The following is a 6,000-nucleotide window of genomic DNA, read 5'->3' on the forward strand; positions in this document are numbered from 1 at the left end:
TAGCAAATGCTTCTTCTCCATCCCTGTCCATAAGGCCCACCAGAGGCACTTTGCCAGCAAAGCCAGAAATACACCTTCACTGTCCTACAGTTGTATAACAACTCTCCAGCGCTATGTCATAATTTAGTTTGCACGTAGCTTTATCACCTTTCCTTTCCATGTGATATCACACTGGTCCATCACACTGATGACATTATGCTGACTGGATCTAGTGAGCAAGAAGTAGCAACTACTCTAGACTTACTGGTAAGGCATTTACACATCAGAAGGTAGGATATAAATCTGACAAAATTTAGCAGCCTTCTATGTCAGTGAAATTTCTAGGGGTCCAGTGGCATGGGGCATGTTGAGATAACCCTTCTAAGGTGAAGAGTAAATTGTTGTAGCCGGACGTCCTACAACTAAAAATGAGCCACAGTGCCTAGTGGGCCGCTTTGGATTTGGGCTGCAACATAGTCACTTGGGTGTGTTACTCTGGCCCATTTACCAAGTGACCCAAAAATCTTCTAGTTTTGAGTGGGGCCCAGAACAAGAGAAGGCTCTGCAACAGAGCTAGGCTTCTGTGCAAGCTGCTCTGTCACCTGGGCCATGCCACCCAGCAGGTCCAATTGTGCTTGAAGTGTCAGTGACAGATAGGGATGCTGTTTGGAGCCTTTGGCAGGCTCCTATAAGTGAATCGCAGCCCAGGCCTTTAGGATTTTGGAGCAAGATCCTACCATCATCCACAGATAACTACTCTCTTTGAGAAACAGCTCTTGGCCTGCTACTGGGCCTTAGTAGAGAATGAACACTTGACCATGGGCCACCAAGTTACCATGTGACCTGAGCTTCCCATCATGAACTAGGCATATGTGACCCACCAGTCATAAAGTTGGGCGTGCACAGCAACACTCCATCACCAAATGGAATTAGTATATACAATATATGATTGGGTCCGGGCAGGTCCTGAAGGCACAAGTAAGTTACATGAAGAAGTGGCCCAAATGTCCACGGCCCCCACTCCTACACTGCCTTCTCTCCCCCTACACTGCCTTCTCTCCTGCACCTATGGCCTCATGGGGAGTTCCCTACAATCAGTTGACAGGAAGAAAAGTCTCAGGCCTGGTTTATAGGTGGTTCTGCACAACATGCAGACACCACCCTAAAGAGGACAGTTACAGCACTACAGCCCCTCTCTGGGACATTCCTGAAGGACAGTGGTGAAGGAGATTCCTCCCAGTGGGCAGAACTTTGGGCAGTACTCCTGGTTGTTCACTTTTCTTGGAAGAAGAAATGGCCACACGTGATTACATATCGATTCATGGGCTGTGGCCAATGGTTTGGCTGCATGGTCAGGCACTTAGAAAGAACATGATTGGAAAATTGGTGACAAAGAAATTTGGGGAAGAGGTATGTGGATAGACCTCTCTGAATGGGCAAAAACCATGAAGATATTTGTATCCCATGTGAATGCTCCCTAAAGCGTGACCTTAACAGAGGAGGATTTTAATAATAAGTGGATAGGATGACCCATTCTGTGGACACCAGTCAGCCTCTTTCCCCAGCTACCCCTGTCTCATCGCCCAATGGGCTCATGAACAAAGTGGCCATGGTGGCAGCAATGGGGGTTGTGCAGGGGCTCCGCAACATGAACTTCCATTCATTAAAGCTGACCTGGCTACGGCCACCACCGAATAACCCATTTGCCAGCAGCAGAGACCAACGCTGAGCCCCCTCTACGGCACCATTCCCCAGGGTGATCAGCCTGGTGGCAGGTTGGTTACACTGGACCACTCCCATCACGGAAGGGGAAGCATTTTGTCTTTACTGGAATAGACACTCTGGATAAGGGTTTGCCTTCCTTACACTTAATGCTTCTCCTAAAACCACTACCCATGGACTTACAGAATGCTTTCTTTTATGTACCATGATGGTGTTCCACACAGCACTGATTCTGATAAAGGAACTCACCAAAAGTGCAGCAATGGGACCATGCTTATGGAATTCACTGGTGTTACCATGTTCCTTACCATCCCAAAGCCGCTGGCCTGATGAATAGTTGAATGGCCTTTAGAAGAGTCAGTTACAGGGTCAGTTACGTGGCAATGCCTTGCAGGGCTAGAGCAGTATGTGGCGTTGTTTCTCCCATAGTCAGGATTCATGGGTCCAGGAATCGGGTAGAAACAGGAGTGGCACCACTCAAATTATCCCTGGTGACTCACTAGCAAAATGTTTGCTTCCCGTTCCCATGACCTTATGCTCTGTTGGCCTAGAGGGCTTAGTCCCAAAGGGAGGAATGCTTCCACAAGGACACACAACAATGATTCCACTGAACTGGGAGTTAAGACCAGCTGCCCCACCACTTTGGGCTCCTCATGCCTCTGAATCAATAGGCAAAGAAGGGAGTTACTTTGCTGGTTGGGGTGACTCATCTCGACTACCAAGGGAAAACTGGGCTGCTACTCCATAACAGAGGTAAGAAAGACCATGTCTGCAACACAGGAGATGCCCTAGGTATCTCTTAGTATTATATATCCTGTGATTAAACTAAATGAAAAACTACAACAACCCAATCCAGGCAGGATTAGTAATGGTCCAGATCCTTCAGGAATGAAGGACTGCATCACTCCATTGGGTAAAGAACTACGACCAGCTGAGGTGCTTGCTAAAGGCAAAGGAAATACGGAATGGGTAGTGGAAGAAGGTGGTTATAAATACCAGCCATGACAATATGGTCATTTACAGAAATGAGGACAACTTTCATGACTAGTGTCTCTTTATTTTGATATATATATATAATCTTTGTTTTCTTCCCTTTCTTATCCCCTTATCATGTAAAATAAGATGTATTCACTTTATATCATAATATTTAAGTATTGTTAACTTTACATCGTAGTATTTAAGTTATGGGATGTCAAAGAGAAGAGTAAACATCATACAAGGACTTTACCTCCTCTTCTGGGGAAGGGGTTCATGCATTTTTGGTTGTATGCAGGATAGTTGTATCATGTTAGGTGGAAGGATAACCTTTTTATTATCTTCATTTGGAGATTAAGTGTGATTTAAGGAGATGCCTATGAGTGTCAAGTTGACAGGGGGTGAAGTTGTGATGGTTAATTCTATGTATCAACTTGACTGGGCCACACACTGCCAGCTATTTGGCCAAACATTATCCTGGGTGTTCCTGTGAGGGTGCTCTGGGATGAGATTAACATTTGAATTGGTAGACTGAATAAAGCAGATTGCCCTCCCCAATGTGTGTGGGCCTCATCCAATCTGTTGAAGGTCTGAATAGAACAAAAAGCCAGACTTTCCCCAGATTAAGGGAGAATTCTTTCTGCCTGACTGCCTTTGAACTGGGACATCAAGATTTTTGTTGCCTTTGGAGTCGAAATGAAACATTGGCTCTTCCTGGGCCTTTGGATGGGAACTACACCATCAATTCTCCTAGGGCTCCTGCTTGCCCACTCACCCTACAGATCTTGGGGCTTGTCAGCCTCCATAATTGTGTGACCCAATTCCTGTAATAAATACCTCTGTCTCTCTCTCTGTCTCCCTGTCTCTCTCTCTGCACCCCCCCCCCACATTCTATTGGTTTTGTTTCTCTGGAGAACCCTAATACAGATTTGGAAACAAATATTTTTATAAATTAAATCTATTTATATGTTAGGTTCTCAAAAATGATATTTAATATTAGGATGCATGAAGAGTACTTAAAATGAACTTCACTGACATTTAAAAAATCCACATGTGGTAAATGAAATATTAATTTTTGGTTAACTTCATAATGAAAATTCTAAAACTTTTAAATATTCAAAATAAATATTACTTATACTCACATATGAACATATTTTGAATAACAGCGTTTTTGAAGTGATAAGGGCCTATAACAGCCCATTCTGACTTAATTAAATAATCCCATTATTATGTTTTCATATTTTTTTCTAAAAGTAAATGATAACCCAGAATGAAATTCCATCAAAAATCAGCATTTGGTTCATTGTTAACATCAAAATCCAGTAATACAAAGAGATGGGGAAAAAGAGAAATTGGGGAGAGAGAGTGACAGAGAGAAAGTAGAGAGAGAGAAATAAAGAATAAGAGAAGGGACGGAGGAAGGAAGAAAGGAAGGAAAGAAGGTAGGGAGAGAGGGGAAAGAGAGAATGGGAGATAACAACAGAGAAAATAAACAAAATTAATGATGTTCCTTATAGCAGCACCTACTAATAGATGCTGATGATTCTGATAAGATATAACTTCCATAACTTCTGTATTACTAGAAAAAAATTAAAACCCTAGATTGAATCTAATAAAAATTTAAATATTACACTTATGCACACAAAACAAATTATCTTGATGAGCAGGAGCAAAGTAAAAATCATATTAAGTGGAATGATTCCCAGAGAAGGTCAGAGGAGTGTTGCATAGTGCAGCCTGCACAGAGCCGCTCTCTGATGGTGGAAGCTACGCATGGAGTCTTTCCTGGCAGCATAATAATCATGGGATCTAGAAGTTCACAGAGAAAACCACGCGAGTACTGTACTGTTCAAATATAGTTTCAAAATATTTTAAAACCGGTTTAAAAAACCAGTTGTAAATGTTAGAGATATTTTTAAAACACTTGTCATTATTTTTAAAGTTACAGCTATCAATAACTCCCACCCGTGGAACTGATTTGCAGCACTGTAGGGTTCCTGGACACATGTGCTGGGAAAATCCACTTTAAAGAGTGAAGGCTTGTATTTTTGCCCTTGGAAGCTTCTCATTTGAAGAGACATACGTTTAGTTTTTTGCCTTTTCTTTTTGGGTTTAATGCTGTGATGAACACCCTCACATATGTCCCCTTATATATGTGTGTATTTCCCTAAGATTTATTATACTCAGGGGCAGAACTGTTGGGTCATACAGTCTATGCATATTTCATTTGGCAAGGTACTGCCAGACAGCCTTCAGAATGGCTGCCCAAGTCCACACTCCCACCAGCCACACAGGTGGGTTTATAGGTCCTTAGAGCCTCACCAGCACTTGGCATTATCCTGCTTTCTAATTTTGTCAGTCTCATAAATGTAAAGTTATATCTCACGGTTATTTTAACTTCTCAGATTTCCAATGATCTTGAATACCTCATCATATATGCTGTTGGTTTTTCAAATTTCTTCTTCTGCAAACTGTCTGTTCTATGCTTTGCCCAACTGGTGGTGGTAGTCTCTTTTTTGTTGATCCACAGGAAGCCTTTGGATACTCTAGATATTAAATCCCTTGTTGATTTAGACATTGCAAATACCTTCTCCCAATTTGTAGGTTATCTCTTACCTTTGTCCATAGTGTCTTTCATCAAGCACAAATCCTTAATTTTGATGTAATCGAATCAATCAACTCTTTACCATATGCATTATAGTCTTGCAGTTTTATCTAATAAGTCATTCCAAGCCCCTAGGTCACAAAGATATCCTCCTACAATTTCTCTTATTAACATTAGAGTTTTATCTTTCACATTTAGGTCCTCTATCTAGAGTCCATTTTTTTACATGGTGTGAGGCAGGGGTCTGGTTTTATTTTTCTCCAAGTCAAGAGTCAGTTTTTTCAACACCATCAACTGAAGCAACTGTCTTTTCTCCATTGACCTGTTATACACTAGGTTCCTTTATAGTCACAGGTCTGTATCTATGCTGTTCTATTGGTCTACTTTTCTATTTTTGTGCCAATGCCACACTGTTTATATTACTAAATTCAAAGAAATAAGAAAGAAATGATAATGATAAGGCAGTAATAAACGACATAGAGAACAACAGACAATAGTGAAAATTGACCAAACCAAAACTGGTCTTTGAAAAGACTCATAAGGGAGACAGACCTCTGACAAGAGTGATCAAGAAAAAAAGGGGGAAGGGGGAGAAAAATGCAAAAGCAAAATGCAGAATTAAGTTCTTTTAAAAGACGAATTATGAATGATATGCCAATGAATTTGAAAATCTGGATGAAAAGGATACATTCTTAGAAAAATATAACATGCTAAAATAG

Source organism: Pseudorca crassidens, chromosome X (genome assembly GCF_039906515.1).
Source record: "Pseudorca crassidens isolate mPseCra1 chromosome X, mPseCra1.hap1, whole genome shotgun sequence".
NCBI lineage: Eukaryota > Metazoa > Chordata > Mammalia > Artiodactyla > Delphinidae > Pseudorca > Pseudorca crassidens.